The sequence below is a fragment of the Tursiops truncatus genome, chromosome 1 (assembly GCF_011762595.2).
Source record: "Tursiops truncatus isolate mTurTru1 chromosome 1, mTurTru1.mat.Y, whole genome shotgun sequence".
In the NCBI taxonomy this organism is placed as follows: domain Eukaryota; kingdom Metazoa; phylum Chordata; class Mammalia; order Artiodactyla; family Delphinidae; genus Tursiops; species Tursiops truncatus.
Window position 1 is genome coordinate 54,422,997 of NC_047034.1, and position 23,106 is coordinate 54,446,102.

The window sequence follows — 23,106 nt, forward strand, 5'->3', positions numbered from 1 at the left end:
ATCTTTCAGCAGAAACTCTGCAAGCCAGAAGGGAGTGGCAAGACATCTTTAAAGTGATCAAAGGGAAAATCCTACAACCAAGATTACTCTACCCAGCAAGGATGTCATTCAGATTTGATGGAGAAATTAAAACCTTTACAGACAAGCAAAAGTTAAGAGACTTCAGCACCACCAAAGCAGCTTTACAACAAATACTAAAGGAATTTCTCTGTGCAGGAAACACAAGAGAAGGAAAACACCTAAAAAACAAACCCAAAACAATTACGAAAATGGTAATAGGAACACAGATATTGATAATTACCTTAAATGTAAATGGTTTAAATGCTCCAATCAAAAGACATAGACTGGCTGAATGGATAGAAAAACAAGACCCGTATATATGCTGTCTACAAGAGACCCACTTCAGACCTAGGGACACATACAGACTGAAAGTGAGGGGATGGAAAAAGATATTCCATGCAAATGGAAATCAAAGGAAAGCTGGAGTAGCAATTCTCATATCAGACAAAATAGACTTTAAAATAAAGACTATTATAAGAGACAAAGAAGGAGAATACATAATGACCAAGGGATCAATCCAACAAGAAGATATAACAATTGTAAATATTTATGCACCCAACATAGGAGCACTTCAATACATAAAGCAAATACTAACAGCCATAAAAGGGGAAATTGACAGTAACACAATCATAGTAGGGGACTTTAACACCCCACTTTCACCAATGGACAGATCATCCAAAATGAAAATAAATAAGGAAACACAAGCTTTAAATGACACATTAGACAAGACGGACTTAATTGATATTTATAGGACATTCCACCCAAAACCAACAGAATACACTTTCTTCTCAAGTGCTCATGGAACATTCTCCATGATAGATCATATTTTGGGTCACAAATCAAGCATTGGTAAATTTAAGAAAATTGAAATTGTATCAAGTATCTTTTCTGACCACAAGGCTATGAGACTAGATATCAATTACAGGAAAAGAAAACTGTAAAAAATACAAACACATGGAGGCTAAACAATACACTACTAAATAACCAAATGATCACTGAAGAAATCAAAGAGGAAATAAAAAAATACCTAGAAACAAATGACAATGAAAACACAATGACCCAAAACCTATGGGATGCAGCAAAAGCAGTTCTAAGAGGGAAGTTTATAGCAATACAATCTTACCTCAAGAAACAAGAAAAATCTCAAACAAACTAAACTTATACCTAAAGCAATTAGAGAAAGGAGAACAACAACAAAAAAAAAACAAAGTTAGCAGAAGGAAAGAAATCATAAAGATCAGATCAGAAATAAATGAAAAAGAAATGAAGAAAACTATAATGAAGATCAATAAAACTAAAAGCTGGTTCTTTGAAAAGATTAAAAAAATTGATAAACCATAGCCAAACTCATCAAGAAAAAGAGGGAGAAGACTCAAATCAACAGAATTAGAAATGAAAAAGAAGTAACAACTGACACTGCAGAAAATACAAAGGATCATGAAAAATTACTACAAGCAACTATATGCCAATAAACTGGACAACCTGGAAGAAACAGACACATTCTAAGAAAAGTACAACCTTATGAGACTGAACCAGGAAGAAATACAAAATATAAACAGACCAATCACAAGCACTGAAATTGAAACTATGATTTTAAATCTTCCAACAAAAGCCCAGGAACAGATAGATTCACAGGCAAAGTCTATCAAACATTTAGAGAAGATCTAACACCTATCCCTCTCAAACTCTTCCAAAATATAGCAGAGAGAGGAACACTCCCAAAATCATTCTACGAGGCCACAATCACCCTGATACCAAACCAGACAAAGATGTCACAAAAAAAGAAAACTACAGGCCAATATCACTGATGAACATAGATGTAGAAATCCTCAACAAAATACTAGCAAACAGAATCCAACAGCACATTGAAAGGATCATACATCATGATCAAGTGGGATTTATCCCAGGAATGCAAGGATTCCTCAATATATGCAAATCAATCAATGTGATACACCATATTAAAAAACTGAAGGAGAAAAACCATATGATCATCTCAATAGATGCAGAAAAAGCTTTCAACAAAATTCAACACCCATTTATGATAAAAGCTCTCCAGCAAGTAGGCATAGAGGGAACCTACCTCAACATAATAAAGGCCATATATGACAAACCCACAGCCAACATCGTTCTCAATGGTGAGAAACTGAAACCATTTCCTCTAAGATCAGGAATAAGACAAGGTTGCCCACTCTCACCACTATTATTCAACATAGTTTTGGAAGTTTTAGCCATGCCAATTAGAGAAGAAAAAGAAATAATAGGAATCCAAATCGGAAAAGAAGAAGTAAAACTGTCACTGTTTGCAGATGACATGATACTATACATAGAGAATCCTAAAGATCCTATCAGAAAACTACTAGAGCTAATCAATTAATTGGGTAAAGTAGCAGGATACAAAATTAATGCACAGAATCTCTTGCATTCCTATAAAATAACAACAAAAAATCTGAAAGAGAAATTAAGGAAACACTCCCATTTACCATTGCAATAAAAGAATTAAATACCTAGGAATAAAGCTACCGAAGGAGACAAAGACCTGTATGCAGAAAACTATAAGACACTGATGAAAGAAACTGAACATGATAGAAACAGATGGAGAGATATACCATGTTCTTGGATTGGAGGAATCAATATTGTGAAAATGGCTATCCTACCCAAAGCAATCTACGGATTCAATGCAATCCCTATCAAACTACCAATGGCATTATTCACAGAACTAGAACAAAAAATTTCTCAATTTGTATGGAAACACAAAAGATCCCGAATAACCAAAGCAATCTTGAGAAAGAAAAATGGAGCTGGAGGAATCAGCCTCCCTGACTTCAGACTATGCTACAAAGCTACAGTAATCAAGGTGGTATGGTATGGCACAAAATCAGAAATATAGATCAATGGAACAGGATAGAAAGCCCAGAGATAGTCCCACACACATATGGTCACCTTATCTTTGATAAAGGATGCAAGAATATACCGAGAAAAGACAGTCTCTTCAATAAGTGGTGCTGGGAAAACTGGACAGCTACATGGAAAAGAATGAAATTAGAACACTTCCTAATACCATACAAAAAAATAAACTCAAAATGGATTAAAGACCTAAATGTAAGGGCAGACACTATAAAATTCTTAGAGGAAAACATAGGCAGAACACTCTATGACATAAATCACAGCAAAATCCTTTTTGACCTGCCTCCTAGAGAAATGGAAATAAAAACAAACAAATGGGACCTGATGAAACTTAAAAGCTTTTGCACAGCAAAGGAAACCATAAGCAAGATGAAAAGACAACCCTCAGAATGGGAGAAAATATTTGCAAACAAAGCAATTGTCAAAGAATTAATCTCCAAAATACACAAGCAGCTCATGAAGCTCAATGTCAAAAAAACAACCCAAACCAAAAATGGGCGGAAGGCCTAAATAGACATTTTTCCAAGGAAGATATACAGATTGCCAACAAACACATGAAAGGATGCTCAATGTCACTAATCATTAGAGAAATGCAAATCAAAACCACAATGAGGTATCCCCTCACAACGATCAGAATGGCCATCACCAAAAGTTCTACAAACAATAAATGCTGGTGAGGGTGTGGAGAAAAGGGAACCCTCTTGCACCGTTGGTGGGAATTTAAATTGATACAACCACTATGGAGAACAGTATGGAGCTTCCTTAAAAAACTAAAAATAGAACTACCATAGGACACAGCAATACCACTACTGGGCATATACCCTGAGAAAACCATAGTTCAAAAAGAGACATATACCACAATGTTCACTGCAGCACTATTTACAATAACCAGGATATGGAAGCAACCTAAGTGTCTATTGACAGATGAATGGATAAAGAAGATGTGGCACATATATACAATGGAATATTACTCAGCCATAAAAAGAAATGAAGTTGAGTTATTTGTAGTGAGGTGGATGGACCTAGAGTTTGTCATACAGAGTGAAGTAAGTCAGAAAGAGAAAAACTAATACCATATGCTAACACATACATATGGAGTCTAAAAACAAAAAATGGTTCTGATGAACCTAGGGGCAGGACAGGAATAAAGATGAAGACGTAGAGAATGGACTTGAGGACACAGGGAGGGGGAAGGGTAAGCAGGGACGAAGTGAGAGAGTGGCACTGACATATATACACTACCAAATGTAAAACAGATAGCTAGTGGGAAGCAGCCGCATAGCACAGGGAGATCAGCTCAGTACTTTGTGACCACCTAGAGGGGTGGGATAGGGAGGGCGGGAGAGAGGCACAAGAGGGAGTGGATATGGGGATATATGTATACATATAGCTGATTCACCTTGTTATAGAGCAGAAACTAACACAACATTGTAAAGCAATTATACTGCAATAAAGATGTTATAAAAAAGCAAAAAATTTTTTTAAAAAAAGAGCACATCATGAAACCATGTTCAGTTGAAGTGGAAGAGACATAGAGATCATAGACATAGACATGCAGACTCTCAGGCCAGCCCCAGACGGACTGAAACAGAATCCACATTAAACAAGATCCTCAGGTGATTCATATGCATATTAAAGTTTGAGAAGTGTTGATCTAAATCAACTACTCATTTCACAATAAGTCAAGTGACTTCTCTAAGGTCTCACAGCAAATCAGTGGCTGAATTGGACTAGATCTCGGGTCTTCTGATTAGTAAAACTGTACCATACTACCTCTTAAATACCACTGATTCACTTTTATATTTAGCTAGTTTATCCAGCTTTCATTTCCACATAGGATAGTAGGCACTGACATATAGTAGGCGCTGACATAAAAATACACCAGTATTTGTGTTACAAATTCACTTCTTTTACCCACTATTATGTATTATTTTGATAACATGGATTCACTGTATTCTATACAATGATAAGCCTTCTTATCTTTCATTCCTTGAAGTAATTAACTCACCAGGACTTTCTCTGGTCCAAATAATGACACGAGTAGAGCTTCTCTTTAGTGCCTTCTACTCACCTCTTCCTTTCCCACCCCCCTTTTAGGACTCCATCAACTGGATTTACAACTAGTCTCTCTAACTAATAATATTTTATTTAAAAGTCCTATACCTACATCTATAAATGGAAATAATCTAAAGTTTTTATTTTAATTTATTTCTTGGTGAAAATCTTGAGATTAAAATTATGATTCCTTCATAAAACGAATTGGGGAGTTTGATCAATTATCTTGAAATCTGTGGATCTCCTAAATGAAGAATTTTGTGGGTCATACTCTGTGGCTCCTCTATATTTTGAACACTTTTACAAGGTCAACCTATTTGAAGGATCAAAACTAACTAAAATCAAAAGCGGAATAATTCTTTTAGATAAAATATACTTCCATGTTTGCATCTTTCTGGTACCTCTTGAGCAGACTGGGGCAAGGATAGAGGAATGGAGAAGGAGAAGTATGCCCCTCAGACCTCCCACTCCATCCTTCACTGTCTCCTACCCTGAAATAGATAGTCTTACGTATCTGTAATGCCGTTTATCTACCCATTATCTCCACCCATGACATATCCATTAGCATTCTTCCAACTTTTTATCCTGTATCAAGCAGCTAAAGAAACCCAGCCTCAGAGTCCTAGGTTCCATTGCAGTACATTCTTGGGGTTTTTCCATTTCAGCACTCTCAAAGTAGGGAAGGAACATTTGGACAGCTCACAGTCACACTCAGGCCATCTGACGAGGGATATGTCAGCAGGCACGGGAGCACCTGTGGGGGACTCTGAGGCCCTCCCTGATCTAGAAAGATGTGGTCATGATTCATGTTTCTGCAGCAAATGACAAGAGAAAGAATATAGCCTGCCACTTATTAGCAACTGTCCCTGCTGTCTTTGTCCTCACATGCTGTATTTCCCAGTTTAGAATTGTCTCATAACCTCAGGAGTAGCCTGCATTTAGAATTTCCTGGGTAACAAAGAAAAACCTATAATTTTGTCGCTATCACTCCTGCCCCTCAGTTTTCTTTGAGAAATCTTTGTGATTGGAAGAAGCTAAGGAATATATAGGAAGTCTGAAGAGTCTTAAAATTTATTGCTCAAAGATAAATGTTTCCCTATCTTGATTAATAGGTCAAGCAGGCAATTGCTTCTGTAACGTGGTCTGAAGACATTAATCAACAAAAGGTCTGCTTACCTCATACATTTCCCTCTCTCTGGCCTGAAATTCGGCCACTAATTTGCTGATGGGAGGGCCCTCCTTCTCTTTCTGTGTTGCAGGGATGGAAGGGACATGAGACAATGCATCCGAATTCGCATCTCCCTCAGTTTGCCCAGGACTAATCTTGCTCTGAATTTTTCACATATGTTCAGGAGGGTAGAGGGGGTTCCAGTTCAGTACTGGGGGCCATAGGGAGGAGGATGCTTGGGAGAGAGTAGGACTCACAGAGAGACAAACTTTTCTAAACTGGAAGATACCCATCCTAATGCAATACCCTATAAAATCCAGGAAGAAGCAAAGTTTGCAGTGACTCTCGGCCTCCTCCAGCTCCAAGAATTTCCTTCTCTTGACAAGGGAACTCTTTTCCCACCCAGCAAACTGAGTAGGAGAATAAGGAGGTGTAGAAAAAAAAGCAAAGCAGCAAGCAACACTTTCTGAGGTAGCCTGAAAATAGAAAATAGCTTATTTATGTACATGTTAATTTTATGCAAGTAATCCCAGAATTATAAGTTGCTTTTACTATTCAGCATGTGGATCTGTGGAGAAATCTTCCTATTATTCCAACACCAAAGAAGTGACCAAACAATCTGAGAATTACAATAAAATATGGGAACAGTGACAAGGTGGTCTCAGAGGTATCTGTAGGCACCGTTGTTAGTTCACTCTTCACGTTCTGAGTTGAAGATACAGAGAGGCCCAATCTATACAGACAGATCCAGGAGACTGAACTCCCTGAGAACACGTTTATTCATTCCTTCATCCATTCAACAAATACTAAGTAATTTGTAATATGAGCCAGGAATGCCTACTATGGGCTAGTCACTGGCAGCCCAGATATTAAAACACTGCTCTCGACAGTCAAAAAACTGAAAATCACAATGGGATGTGGTAAACTGTAGAGGTAGAAATGGCAGGGTCTTGGGGCAGAATAAAGAAATGATATCCAACTTAGAGAAAGCGGAGTGTGTGCGTGCGTGCCTGTGTGTGTGTGTGTGTGTGTGTGTGTGTGTGTGTGTGTGTGTGTGTGTGTGTGTGTGTGTGTGTTGAGGAATAACATGGCATGCATTGGGGAACAAAAGAAACTTTCTTGCTGGAGAATATACTGTGAGGAGGATGCCAGGAAATTAACCTGGAGAAGCTAGCAGGGGTCACTCATGAAGAGCAGTGTATACCATGTTAAGGAATGTGCACTTCACCCTGCAAATAAAAACTGGGGAGCCATGGACAGAATTCAATCAAGGGCATACTACAGTCAAACTTAGTTATGAAGTGCAATCCTCTGCCAGCTGTCTGGAAGATGATTTGAAGGAGGTAAACAATGGAGGTAGGGAGAGCAATTAGGAGTTGTTGTTGTGGTTAGGAGAGAGGTGAGAGGAGCCTGAAGTAGAGAAGTGGTTGTGGGGATGAGACAGGAATAGAATGAGAGCTCTATGGGAGGCAAAACCAGCCACATTGGGAGGTAGATTGAATGAGAAGGGAAGAAAGGGAGATGCTCAGGATGGCCCTCAAATGTCTTACTTAAGTGATTAGTAAATGGTGGGGCCACCAATCTAGCTAGAGAACACAGGAGGAAGTTTGGTAAGAAAGATGACGAATTCAGCATAGTCATTTAGGTTTGTTGGGGTGAGTAGCAACCTGGTGTCGACTTCCAGCAAGTCATTCAACAGAAGGATCTGAAAGATCTCTGCAAGAGGTCTGAGATTTCGGAGTTATCAGCAGCACGGTGATGATTTAAACCGTAAAAGTGGGTGCACTGACCCTGAGAGAATATGTAAAATGAGAAGAGAGCTGAACTAACAATGTAAGCTTTAAGGAACACCAAAATGTAAGGGGTGAGAAGAGAGAGTAGTGTCCATCCACAGGAAATCTAGAGGAAGGGTCATAAAGAAAAACCAGAAGAGTGAGACTACATGAAAGCCAAAATAGGAAAGAGATTCAATAACCTGCATGAAATGCAACAGAAGTACAGCAAAACATAAGGTCTTAAACATCCCATTGGATATGGTAGTTAAGAGATCATTGGTAATTTTAACTTGATCATTTTAATGGAATGATGGCACCAGAAGCCAAGTTAAGAGACTTAAAAAGAAATGGGAAGTGAAGAAGTAGAGACAGAAAATACAGCCCACTCTAAAGAGTTTGCATGAGAAAGGAAGAGGTTGTTGAGAGCTAGAAGATGTGGATTCAAGGGAAGCTTCTGACATCAGAGGCAACTTGAGCAAGCTGATAGACTTAGAGGGGGAGAACTAGAAGATACAGGATAGAGGGGGATGAATGATGTGACAAAGTTCCAGAAAAGGCAGGAAGCACCAGGATCAAGAGCACAGGTGAAGGGATTAACCTTGAAATGAGGTGAGAGTCAGGAGAAGAGCAATCATTTTCCTGGGAGGTTGCTGCATGGAAGGATGAGCAGCCTCTACGAGTGAGGACTGCAGAGGAAGTTGAGACTTTGAGGAGATCCAGGTCTCAGTTAAGAAAAGGAGGTGGAAGAGTTTTCTGAAAACTCCTTGGGGAAGAAAGAGTGTATGTTAACAGGTGATAGGGGGCTAAATGTCACCAACACCATCAAAGAATTCTCAGGTCCTTGGTAGGGGTGGAAAACAGTCTGACTTAAACTCAGTAGATGTTTCAATAAATCTGAGAGTCCTCCATGTAATGAGGAAGGATTTCAATGTGACCATGACTTCTACAGCCTATAAAACGTTAACAGTACCATTGCTAATGCAAGGAAACCTTCTTATGCCAGAGTAAATAAAAAATAAAGGTGTGAGCTTAGATATGAAACAAGGTGGCTCTGAACAGGAATTTATGTTTCTGCTAAGCTGGCTTCTGGTCACTCACACTCTGTCTTTTTTCATTTAAATTTCTGGGTCCTTTTCCCATTATGGTGACTATTCACTTGACAGATGATAGAAGGCCAGCTAAGGATGGAGTATGATTAGCATATAAACAAGATTTTAAAATAGCTGGAACAGAGAAGGACTTCAGAGCCTGCTAATCACTGGAGACTTGACCTTGAGAGAAAGTGCACTTGGGGAATCCTCAGCCAACTCTAAGAATGCCCTGCCTTGCCTCCGGTGACCTAGAGTGAGTCACCATTTAACTTGGCTAGAAGCTGCCACCGCACCTTTAATTTAGCTCTAATATTCTAAAAAAAAAAACAACAACAAAAAGCTTAGGCACAAATATAAAGTACTTGAAGGAAATGCGGAATAGTGTAAAAGTGAAGACTTAGACTCAGACCAGAGTCAAATGGCAGTTACCAGGCCAAGCTTTATTTCCCTTAGCAAGTTACCAGAGCTCTGAGTAAGAGAAGTCACCAACTAAGCTAAGTCATCTGTGGGTCAAGTCCTTTAGGTACATAACCAGAATATCCCCAACTCTACCAGCTTCCTGGCTCAGCTGCCCCCAGGGTAATAGTCTGAGCCCCTACCTAACCATCCTAAGTTAGAGAAGTCAGTTATCTTTTCCAGAATTTCCCAGGTGGATGCAAATGTTCTTCAAACTCCTGCTGTCAGCGCATTTCTTACCCCCTTTCACCATCTCCCTTCTGAGATGCTGTCCTCTCTCCTTTTCCGGTGTTGAGTGGATATGGCCCCTGCTCCTTAGGCCTCCTCACAGCATGAACAGAAAGCTTTCCCTGAAAGTCTGTGGTAATGGAGGCAACCGCAGACCAGAGGCAGACTGAAGTGGAATATCACACATCAGGCCAGGCAGCATCTCTTGCTAATCCTCCATGTACCCGGATCTCAACCTGCCATTGTGAGCTTTCCACCATCCTCTCTTTCCTCTGCTTTCCAGGGCCAGGAAACAGACATTTCCTCTTACTTTATTACTCAGGGAATTTCCAGGTCCCCTTGGTGCACTGCCTCATCCCCCCTGTGCATTACCTTCAACAACTACAGAGGGCTCTCTATGTGAGTTTCTACTCTGGGCTCTACCCCAAACAACACAAAGAATCATCAGAGCTTTGAAACAGCAAATTTTCTGGCACAAGCCCCAGGTCACATGTGTGGTCTGAGATCACTGTCCCATAAGTAGCTATCATAAGTAGAAAGGAAGGGAATAGAAAAGTTATTCTCTCCCTGTCCACGCAAAGGCCTGGGTCCTGAGGTTCTGGGATTCTATTTTCCTGTTATACATATATCACTTTAAATCCTCACAATGACATTCTGAGACATGTATTATTATCTCCATTTCACAGATGAGGAAGTTTAAGCTGAGAGAACTGAAATAATTTGCCCAGTGTCATAAAGCTAATGAGTAACAGAGTTACAATTAGAACTCAGTGGTAAACTGCTGCTCCCTCTTGGAAGTCCAGCTAGCTTGAGACCATGCTGTGAGGAAGCCCAATAAGCCACATGGAGAGAGAAAAAAGCCTCACAGAGAAGCATCAAGAAGCCAGGCATGTGAGTGACGCCTTCTAAGACTTTCCAGCCCATGTTAGGCAGCAGCTGACTACAGACAAGCGAATGACCCCAGCCAATGTCACATTGGACAAAATTATCTGGCCAAAAAACCTACCCAAATTTCTTATCGTTCCTGTTTTTAAATCCAAAATGTTAGAGGCCTTCAGGAGGCTCCACTAAGGAAGATAGGTCACTCAGAAACCAGACTGCTTTCTCACAGACTCATTTCTCCTGAAGAATCTGCCTGCGCAGTTGGCAAAGAATGACGTAGCCCTGTAGGACCAGAAGAAACGCCCTAAGGTAGCGCAGATTCTGGCTGAGAACTGACCCAAACCATAGTTTTAAATCTCAGGAAAGAAATCTACTTATATTTCTGTCTACCCATTTCATTGCTACAGTGTATGTGTGTATATGTGTGTGTGTGTGTGTGTGTGTGTGTGTGCACTTATGCTTACGGTCCTCTATGCAGACAAGCAATTTCACCACTTGTGTTCCATCTCCATAAACCTGAGAAATGGCCTCCTATGTTCATTCATGTAAAACATGTTCACAAAGCAGCTTCTGTGTAGCAGGCGCCATTCTAGGCCCAATGGATTCCACCACAAAAAGGGCAGGCATGGCTCTGCCTGCTCTCAAGGAACTTCAGCTAGGAAACCAAGCAAGAAATAAGGAAACGAATCAATAAAATATAAAAATTACGGGTTCATAGTAAGAATTATGAAGAAAACAATGTGAGATCTAGGGCTCGAGCATGATGGAGGGAGGTGGGGTATGGCAGGGAACAGTGTCTAGTTTTAAAGTCCCCTCTGAAAAACTGACTTTTGAGTAAAGACTTGAATGAATCCAGGGAGGGAACTGAGTGGAGAAATGGAGGAAGAATATTCCAGGAGGAGGCGAAAGCACACGTAAAGGCCCTGAGGAAGAAATAGGCTGGGGCTACTCTTGGAGAGCAAGAGGCCTGTGTGGCTGGAGTGGAGGCGGGGAAGTGGGGAGACTGGGGAGATGCATGGGGGTCACGTGGTGGAGCCTTCACACCACAGTGGGGAGAGTGGATGCTCTTCTAGTGTGTTGTGGGAAGGCATTGGAGGGCTTTGAGCAGCACACTCTGGCCCGCTGTGTGAAAAATAGACTCTAGAGGGGATCAAGTGGAAGCAGAGAAATTGGGCTTTTTTTTAACAGTAATTTGAAGTTGATTTCAGCTATAATGCAGGGTATTCTGATTTTAAGGTAGCATCACATGGCATACTTCTGAGTCCATTCCCGAGATATTCTGTTGTACTTATCTGTCTGTTTTATCGATCTGTGCAATCTCTGGCACTAGGGGCTCATCTGGGTTTGGATCACATGGCAGTGAACAAATGGATAAAAGAACTTTAGAAACAGTTAATATTTGGATGATAAATTCTTGTTGTAAATGCAACCTTAGGTGGTTTGAAGGGGTAGTCTGTAGGAAAATGAATTGTCAAAAAGAATACACCGCCTTGATATGGGCTGTCACTAGGTCCCATAATTCTGGCTTGCCAATGAAACATGTCATCCCCAACTGGATCTGCAGAACATTGTCTAGACTGCAATTGTCTAGAAGAGCAGTGAGAGTGGCCTGAACTGGAGTGGTAAGAAGTGATAAGACAGGGGATGTTTTGAAGGTGGAGTGCCTCAATTACGCACACATAATTATTATTCAGATCCAGTTCCTCAGCTCTGAGATGTGGAAGCATTTTCACTTTTTAAACTGATGATGAAAAATGCTGAGCTGGGTACTCCATCAGTGGCCCGGGAGGCAGTGTTTGGCGTTCCAAGCCTGCCCCCGGACTGCAGAGATGCCCAAATCACCAGGACAGCTCTAGGATGGGGAGATGGGCGGATTTTATTTGGTCCCAGAGGAAAGCTCCATATAATCATGTGCCAGCGCTGCCTGTTGGTTCCTGCCTAGGTGGACAGATCAGACAACTTTCCAGTCAGTCACACAACGATCCATTGAGTTTGTCCTATCCGCCATCTTGGAGGAGGGAGATCTGAGTTTTGTGGCATGTTCTTTGGAGAATGACGTAATTAAATTTTCTGAAGCCTGACTAATATTCCTTAATAGGTAGAACTAGTTTCTGGGCAGAGGAGGACCAGTTTGCATGAGGAACCCAGGATCTTCTAAGAAGGAAGTAACCTGGTCCCCTGTTTTCCCTCAAGATTTAAAATTAGGGGGAAAAATGGTGGCCCTGACCATGTTTCATTGGCAGAAGGAGATTCCAAAGGCAGGAAAGGCAAAGGGATGCCATGATGGGGACACCAGCTGATCACAGGAGCCTGAGGTTCGTGGGGCTGGGCCAGTTCTGGGAGAGCAGTGGTTGAGGCACAAAGCCTCGCAGTGCAGTTCCAGGGCCTGTGGCTTAGAGAGCCATAACTTCAGAGCCCAAGCATGGGGTTCCTCAATGGAATGGTGGTGATGAGAGTCTAGATCTGTGAAGACATCACAGTATTACAAACAGCTTCCAACAATGGAGCCATGTGACAGCAAGAAAAACAAGCAGCACAGGATTGATCAGACACCACCTTGTCACCTCCCAGTGTTTGAACATATCTCTGGATCCCTTTGGACTGAATGAGCCCCTAGTCTTCATGGACAGTGGGAGAAGGAAGGGCCTTTGGATGAGCTCTGTACTTCCTGAAAATGAGGACAGATGAGGGCCCTACTGATTAACTGAGGAGATAAAAAGCACCACATATTTGGGAATGGACATATACATGGTATGTATGGTATACCCTACATATGGTAAGATACTTCTATAGAGAGAGAGAGAACAGACTGTCTTATATCATAAAAATGTGGCACTGGCTACATTTACTAGTAAGGAAATGGGTAATTTATCTTTTTACTTGTTTTTGTTTTCAGATTTTCTACAATGGACATGCATTACTTTTTCCAGAAAAGAAAAAAAAGTAAATTAAAGAAGAGAATATTTTAGTCCACACCCCTCACCCTGCCAGCAAGTGCCCCTGTGGGTGACCTCAGGAACCCATAACCACTGATGACTTCCGGGAGCTCTTCTGGCTCCTATGATGGTCAGAGGTGATGACTCCTAGGCCAGTGAGTAGCTAGAGCCTGCTGTCCTCTCAGCAGGCATCCTGGCCAGCCTGACCTCAGAGTTAAGGTGAGTTTCCCCAGCCCAGGACAGGATGGTGGCAGGACCCTCCTCCACCTCCTGTTGTTGATCTGGGCTCCCTCAACTGTTCAGGGGCTCCACGAGGAGACCACTGAGGGATGTCAGGTGGGGATTCCCATATAAGTCCTCTGACTCCACACGTGTACTTTACAGAGAGAGTTTCGCTTCAAGTACCAGGCATCACACTCACAGAGCAACAAATAGAACCTCTCTTGTGAGATTTGCATGCCACAGCCTATCCTCCTGGGGTCACTTCGTTGCCACAAACATTTATATATTACCTTTACATGGTCAGAGCTCTGAGCTGAAGGCTGAGGGGGACAAAGATGAAAACCCTGACTCTCTGCCTTCAAAGAACCTCCAGCCCAGAGGGAAGCAGGAGACGTAGAAAAGGCTCTGACACAGGAAGAACGCACTGTGAAAACAGAGACCAGCAGGTCAGCTCGTGACTGACTCCCTGCTACACCAGCCAAAACTACTTCTGGTATCAGGTCCTGCCTTCAACACTTTTCTCAGATGAGTCCCCTGGCATTCATTCCCACTACCTCTGCAAGGGTTCTGCCCTCTCCAGTTCTCACCAAGACCCGCACACCAGCCTCAGACCACCGTTCAATCCAAGAGGCACTGCCAGAATTTTTCTAAAATCCCCTCTCCTCCTTGAAAGTATTCAACAGCCTCCTCTGACCTTCTGTATGAAGTCTTAACTCTTTGACACGGCATTCGGTGCCTTTCCTGATATAACCTATCTTTCCTATCTTTTTCTTACTGCCCTCTAGCCCCTAGCAAACCCCTACAGCCATTCCCTGCGCCCTCCCTGACCCCAGCCAGAACACTCCGACAAGACCAGACTTATCAACATTCCTCAAATACAACACAGCCTAGAAGATCCTTTTCCTTAATCTCTGCTTGTCAGGAGTCTATTTATTCTTCAAGGTGCAATTTCAATGTCTCCTTTTCCACGGAGCCTTCTTCAGATCTTGAGTCAGAATTAATCCTGCCTTGGACCATAACAGTACTTTGCTTATATCTTCTTAATTGCACTCATCATATGCTTTGCCATCCTCCGCTTAACCTTGAGCTCCCAGAAAACAAACATCACATGTCATTCCCCTTGGTGTCCCCCCACAACACAGGTCCTAGCAGACAGAAGACACTTGTTTGTTACTTATTGAATCAAGATGCAAGTCATTCTTATGTTTTCAATACAAAAAAAAAAATTTAAGAAGTATCTTGGCTCAGGCATTGGTTCACAGATCCTAGATGGTTATGAGGTACTAATCGGTCCAAGGATTGATACCCTGATATAAATCTTTACAATTTAATTTTGTTCAGTGAATTTGCTTACATTGATCTCTCCCCCCCACACCTGCCACACACACACACACACAGATATATAGATATATACATATATATGTACATACACATACACAATATTGATTCTGTTGTTTCCCTAGAGAACCTTGACTAATAAAGCAATCAACTCTGGACAGGCTGGAAAACTAAGCAGCTCCTGCCAGTACAGAGGGCCTGGCCCCAGTGGATACTGCATGTCAATTCAGTACAATTATTCATACAGGAACACTTTTTCCCAAGCCCTTATATTTCTTCCACATGGAGAGACAGCCATTAGTGTGACACTCCTGACCGTCTCCACCCCTCACTCACCCAGTTGGTGAGTTAAATGGAGAAACTAGATGAGTTACCCACCCTCCTCCTCTTCTTTCTGTTCCCCTTTGCCTTTTCATGCTCTAAGTCTTACCTGGAAAAATGTCCAGCTGTACCCGTGGCAGGGCAGGCAAGTCTGCCTAACGCTGTACTCAGCTGGCAGGGCCATTTGATTCTCATTATAAGCTGCATCTTCCAACTTAGCCTCTACCAGTAATAAAGAATAAATTTTTTTCTCCAGTTTTACTGTTTTATTTCCTGTTCAGAACCCTCAGCAGAGAAGAGGTCCCCAGGTAATACTCATATCTTGACTTCACAGCTTCTGAAGTGTCCACCTAAGGAACAGCCCACAAGGCGTCCTCAGACATCTCCTAACGGCCCTGGAGTGGCCTTGAGGTTGTAAGTCCAACCCCCCTTGGTACCGAGGAGGATTATTATACTTGCTTCTGCCTGTGGGAAGATCTGAGGGGCAAATCAGAACATGTATGTGAAATTTTCTGTAAAGCATATTCCAGTATGTAAATATGAGGTGGAATTATTGTTGCAGCTGTTGTAATCCTGCTGGTGTAGGGTACCAGAGGCCCACCCTACTAACTTCTACCAACTGTTTCCCGGCATCTTCAGGAGCTGTCTTACATGTGCTCCACCAACGCACCAGCTACCATGTGGCTCCGGCAAAGCACTTCCCATAACATCCTCCACGTCCCACCAGACACTCAGTTACCTGCGGCAAGATATGGAAGAGCACGCTTCCCCTCCCTCCACGTGGGGTTACAAGTTTCTCAGACTCCTGAAGCAGGATGTTCCTGCTCAGTGTCATGTGGAGTTTACAAGAACTCTGCAAACTCTTGCAGCCAGTTCCCTCTCCCCTAGGGCAGCCGCCAGGGCTCAGACAGGTTTGCATGACAGATGCTGGGCTCACCCCATCACTCCTCCCCTCAGAAACCCAAGGCTCTGTTACCAGGCCAAGATGGTGGTGCTTGGTTCCTGCTTCCAGAGGACAAGGGATCTTCTGGGAGGCACCTGAGTCCCCTGACTGGATCACTGGACCAATTTGCCAGATGTCCACACATGGCTGAATCCCAGGGGTGGATACAGTACACCCTATATTATAATTCATGACTGACGTGACCAGGCCTCAGGCCCCCACTACAGCAGTTACACAGGTGCCCTCAATAAAGAGGGCCCTCCTGATCTCACCCCTATTTCCTGGCCAGCCCACTTTCAAACCCAACCTCTGGGTTCCCCTCGACTCCTTCTCTCTCTCTCTCTCCCCCTCCCTCTCTTTCTCCCTCTTTCTCCCCCCAACCTCCCTCCCTCCCTCCATCTCTCCTTCACTTGTCCAAGTAGAGGGGGTGGGGTAAGAAGGGTGAAAGGTGGGGGAAGGCACAAGCAAGAATCCACCTGGGGATACTTTCCCTCCATCGCTCAAGCAGATAATGTATTGTATATTTTGCCAGTCCTCAGAGAGAGAGTTGGGAGCTTTCACCCTGTGCTGCGTGCACTCACCTCCCTTGGGAAGAAGGCAACATTCCAGCATAGAGCGATCCCACACCCACGGTAAGCTACGCAGCCTTAATTCCCAGGCAGTCACGATTTCTGTGGACGGGGCCAGAAGGATGGAGAGCGTGTGAGACGGATGGTGCACCTGCCCTTTAAACTTGGCCAGAGAGAAGAGAAACTCTGCTTTCTAGATGGCAACAGCAATACCATCTTGGGCTACTGGCTCCACTTTGTGGAACATTCTTGCACAGTAAGTCTCATCCCGTCTGCCAGCCGGAGCCAGCTGGTTTCCTTCTCTGTAGGTCATTCTCTAGGGAAGGTTGGGGTGGGGGAGGAGAGACTGGGCAGGAGAAGGGTGTTTAGAGCATGAAAAGGTTCAGGAAGGGTTTTGTTCTCTTCCAAAAAAGGACTGAGTCAGCAGAGCCTGGGAATTCCCCTTCACAAACCGGTGGTGTTGAGGACACAGACAAGGGATGCTATAAATTTAGCACTGATTGTCCCTCATCTGGACCATAAGAGGCCTCTGATGCCTTTACTTCATCCCTGCTGCTGGAACATATGTGGCAAATGCTGTGATTGCAAACTCCTAGGGAACACAGCTTGGGAGCAAGCTGGACCCTCACTCTATGAGGGAGTGCAGAGGCTGAAACCAAGACACACATCTGGGAGGATGCTGTCAGAGGGTGACAAGAAGACACTCAAGAGCATCCAAAGGGTCCCTAGGATGAGGGGCTTGTGCTGGTGTGAGGTTTGGTGCTACATCTTCCCACCAAACCCTTCCCACCTGTCTCCCCAACTTTGGCAAAAACAAAATGTCAAATAATAGGGAGGAATGTTGGTCCACAAACTTGGTTGTACGAGAAATGAACGTCATACGGATTTATTTACTTTAATTTAAATCTGACTCAGAGTCCTTCACCCTCCAGTCTGGTGGGAAATCCAACCCAGTCATTCCTCACTCCCCATAACTTAGGGCTGTGCAAAGGACCCCAGGGATGCTTCTGAGCCCAAAATATTGGTGAGGCCCCTCCAGCCCACACAGGTAACTGCACTGTACCCTCCACATGACCCCTTGAAATCTAACCTCGCTGTGACTTTCTCCCAACCTTAGATGGGGACTAGGGGGCTGAAAGCCCATTCTCCCGGGGCCTGGGTCTCACCCTCCTAGGAGTGCCGTCCCCTCCAAAACCTTGCCAGGCCCCAGAGGCACTGTCAGGGAGAGAAGCAGGGGTCCTCACTCTTTGAGAGGCTCTCTGACCACCCCACCCCTCCCTTCCCAGAGAAAAGGAATCTCTCCCTCTCTCCTCTCTCACCTCTTTCCCCTCGAAGGGCATAGCTTCCCTCACTCCTCCCTCCAAGAAACCCAGGATAGTGCCTGTGTGAGTTTAAGGCAGTGACCTCAAACTGGAAGCTGGCAGGACAAATAATCCTGCAGATATGATTTAAATGTTGGACAAGACAGATGAGGATCCAGTTCCCGGGGAGCTTGCATTCTATTTTATGTTGGGGACATAGAAACAGGCGTGGGGGTGGGGTGAGTAACCACACGCAGACCAGGGATAAACAGGATCCTTTCAGACAGTGCTAAGGACTGCGATGAAAATATACGAAGGGGATAGGAGGGAGAGTAAGAGTACTCTTGAGACTGAGAGGTCAGGGAAGCTTCTCCACGAAGGTGTCCTGTGAGCTCAGGCCTGAAGGACAAGGAGCCTGGCACATGGAGATCGATGGGAAGAGCATGCCAGGTAGGGAAACACCAGTACAAAACCTCAAGTTGGGTACACACTTGACTTTTAGGAGTAACAGACAAAAGGCCAGTGGGACTGTTGAGCTGACTTCAGAGTTGGGTTAGGGGCTTGAATTCAGGGGAAGAAAGACTCTCAAGAGGGAAAGCTTTTGCAAAGGAGATAAGTGAGTCTTGAAACAATGCAGCAGGCTGGAGTCTAAGGAGAGAGGTGGCCAGTTAGGGACACTCTGGATATGAAGAAGCATGGCCACGGACTCTAGAAGCACTGATGATTGATCTGGAGTACTAAGCTTCCCTTTTCTGGGTTATAATTTTCTTGTGGTAGCGTAAGGTCCTTGGGAAAATTCTACCAAATAGCTATAGCTTTGAATTAGCTGTTTGGGAGAGATAAAGTCCAGGCTGTGTTCTTGTTTTGGGGACTAGACCACAGGGAGCTCTATAGACGTGGTTACAAGCCCAAGGTAATCAGCAGAGCAAACTGAAGTCAGATGGAGCTGGGAGGAGCCTAGATGACTTGAGGGATGTGTGGGAGCTCGTTGGTGATTTTCAGAAATACATGGGGAAGGGATGGGATTCCTGAGACATGCAGGGTGGGCACTTAGACCGTGACAGCTGGATATTAACAGCAGTGACTGCTGATGGCTGGAAAATCTCTTAAAAGAAAAGTAGAACTGGATGGATGGCTGAGATTTAGATCATATTTGGAAGAATGGAATGGGCTCTCTGACATAAAAGACAAAGCCTTCTTTCAAGAACTTCCTTTGCTCAATTACCCCAAAGCTGCAACAATTAAGTTCCTGAAAGCACTGATCAGAAAAGCAGTGCCTCCCCTCTTCTACTTGGCTATATAGCTCTTCCTGCAGGCATCACTGGAAGGAGGGTCCTCATGCGACCAAGCTTGCTTAGAGGACCTGATAAATCTTCCCTGATACAATGCCAAGGGCGAGATGGAAGATATGGACGGGAGAGCTCGGCTCACGTAAAGGCCTGGAAAGGCCTGGCATAGGAAGGGGGATGGGCAGGATGACTTCCCAAAACTCCTACTATAATCTAATTTATTCAGTTAATTCACTCAATAGTGGCATTGGGAGGCATCGGTGATGCCTGTCCAGTTGGAACTTATATTCTAGCAGGTGAAAAGAGATAATAAATAATAAAAGCATAAAAAATTCATCAGTCATATGGTATGGTGGAGAGAGACAACCGCTTTAGAAAGAAAATGTAGAAGAAGATAAGGGAGATCAGGAGTATTGGGAAGAAGGCCCATTGCACTTTTAATACCGTGGTCAGAATACAGCGACATTTGAGTGAAACACGAAAGAGGTGAGGGAGGAGAACATTTCAGGAAGACGGAACAGCCAGTGCGAAGGACCTAAGATGGGTATGTGGCTGGCGCGTTCCAAAAACAGCCAAGAGGCCAGCCTGGGAGCACAGGGTAAAGAGGTGATGGGGCCTGTCATGTGGGGCCCTGTAGGCCGCCGTTAGAACTTAGGACCCACCAGCTGGAACAGAACTGCGATGAGCTCCATTACAGCGGGGGCCACACATTCTCATCTCTGCCTCGCCAACACCTGGCACATTACCTGCATCCGTGAAATACTTGTTGAGTGAATCACTGCCTCTGAAGGGAGCTCTTTATGCTGTCCCAGTACGTGGGCCGGTGCTGAGTCATCAACACGGGGCCCCATTTCCTCTCCCCCGCACTTCCACACCCTGCTCCAGCCCTGTAAGCACCCCTGATGCAACACCAGTAATATCACCACCCAAAGGTGTGTTCTCACCCACCCTAAAGGAGGACATCATGCATCTCCAGAGACCAATTATTTGAAACTCTTGGAGCAAAGGGCTGGGAATGTAGGTCACCGCGACCACATGAAACAAATCAGCCGGTCAACCTTACCTCCAGGCCCTGCATCCCTGACTCCACTTTTACGGTTCTGAATCACCTCAGTCTGCCTCCCTCCCTCCTTCCTGCATCCTCCCCTCTCTTCCTCGCAGAGAGTCCATTCACTGAGCACTGAAGATTTCCTCAGGAAGGAATTCCTGTGCAGAGTCAAGACAGGTATAATACAAGGCACACTCATAAGCAAGGGAGATGGGTGTACTCTTTTTTTTTTTTCCTGAGACAGTACAAGTCAGCATATCAAATTTCTCCTGGAATCTAAAGTGTCAACCAACAACTGAAAGAAAAAAGGGATGATCACAGCCCCATTCCCCTACCCGACTCCTACCCTACCACAATACCCGAAAATCAGGGCCCCATGTGCCTATGAGAGACCAGGGGGCAGCTCAGGCCAGCAGGTTCTTATGGGACCTCTCTCCCAGAAAAGAGTAGAGTGATACCCCTGGGCCAGGGCTGTCACCCTGGGAACTAGATATGACTGAACTGCGAAACTTGAAATGAAGCTTTGCAAATGCTTTTCAAATGATCTGGTCCTACCAACATTGTCCATTGTCTCTCAGAGCTGCAGTAATCTCCTCCCTCCCCAGATTTACTAAAAGCCCCCTTGCACTTTCCCTCAGTCTCTCCCTCCTTGGGCAGCTGCCAGTCTCACAAGACTAAGAAAGAAGGCCAGCACCTGCCAGCCCTGCGGGTACACCCAGGATCAGGGAACAAACAATGTGAATGAATGTAAAGGCGCTCTAGAAAGGTAACCACTTTAGACAGATGTTACTTAGAGGTCAGCAGGGTTACTATGCTCCTTAAAATATACATCTATTTGGCTCAAACCCCCATTTTATATCCTAGGGGAAAATCTACTGCCTGCCTTGAGATTTCTGCAAATTGCAAGGGAACCTATATCCTTCTCTCACCTCTGGCTCCAATTGCCTCCCCTTACTGAATTCTTATTTTCTGCTCTCCATAATTCTGCACCTTCCTCTCCCAACCCTATCCTCTTGACTAAAAGCAATCATTTTAACAAGCATCGTACGTTAGCCGAATTTTTATTGATGGTTTGTAGGTCATGAGGGATGGGTTACATTTTCTCACCACATAGCAAACAACCTAACATCTGATACTAGATGTCCCATTTCTTGAACATTCTCTAGGGATTTCTCACGGGCCAGACTATGCCTGAATATGCAGCAGCACGGCTCCCTCTCTCCCTCACTCCCCCAGGAATGCCACCCACTCCTGGCTCAGAGCACTGGAGCTCCCTCCCCTGCTTTGCATATCCAAAGCCAATCTAGGTGTACAATGGAACCAAAACCCTTTGACTCCTTTAGAAGTGCCAGGTTTCCAAGACCCTTGCTTTAAATGGTGCTTTTCCTCTGTTTCACCAATAAAATGAATTCATTATAATTCATTAGGAAGCGAAGGAAATTTCTTCCATTTCACTCTATTAGCTCACTCCATGATTTGTAGCATTTACTGCCTGCTCTTTTTTAGGCCCTGAGCTTCCAATTCCATTCATGGCTGAAGAAATGGACTTCCCTACCTACCGTGGAACTTGCATGCCTCTCCCCCACTTTATTTCCCCCCACTGCCCCACCCCAAACAGCACCAGCACTCCGGCTCTTGTAAATAATGTCTTGACTTTACCAGTTATAACTGCTGCAAATGCCTCTGCCACCGAGTGGTCTGAATAAAGGGGCTTAACCTGGTGGCTAGGAACCCCTTAGGAAGCTAGGCAGAACCACAGAATGCCCATCCATCCCTAAATCTGCACGCAACTATGTGCATTTTTCTGAAGAGAGGGGTTATAACTTTAATAATATATTCCCCCCAAAGGTTTTAACCACTTATCATGTAGCCAGAGAACAGAGCTCTGTATCAACAATGCAGCCTCAGGTGCTTAAACCAGGTCACTATTTAATTGGCAGTCTGGGAAAAAGAAGAAATCTTTTTTTTTTTTTAAAGTAAGTTTTCCAAAATAGCTGCTATGAGAGTTGTAAAAAACCAACAAGATTTAAGAGCAGGGAGAATGAAAATACAAATTCTTATTTTTTACAGAGAGTTTTTAAAACTGTGATTCAATAAGCTAGTGCCTAATAGCTAATGCCTTTTCAGAGACATCGATAAAGTGATTCTGAGATGCAGACATTTACTCCTATATATAACATTCTGAAGAGTCTGGTTTTATAATCTTAAAAAACTAACCATAAAAACAAAGATGAATCAGATACATATATTTATTGTATTCACTGGAGAACAACTTAGTTCCGATAAAACAATCGCAACAAATGAACCCAAAGTTAAGGATGGATGGAAGCCTAGAGCCAATTAAAGTGAAATGGGAAAGAGATTCTAAATCTGAAAATTGAAGATAAGGGTTGGCAACGATCCTACCATCTAACCAAACACACAACTGCTACTGTTCTGGATGACTTGATGTATTTTTAATTACATCAAGCGTTTGACTCTAGCTTGAAAAAAATGAAATTGACCGTAAAAATAAACCTT

The 23,106-nt window shown here is 43.6% G+C and overlaps 1 long non-coding RNA gene and 1 pseudogene across 2 annotated transcripts in view; both read right to left on the reverse strand.

Moving 5' to 3' along the window:
- Positions 1-23,106, reverse strand: part of LOC109552916 (uncharacterized) — a 371,016-nt gene that overhangs the window by 280,537 nt on the left and 67,373 nt on the right. The gene's annotated exons all lie outside the window — the stretch shown is intronic.
- On the reverse strand, positions 11,862-12,185 carry LOC109552912 (ubiquitin-conjugating enzyme E2 D3 pseudogene; annotated as a pseudogene).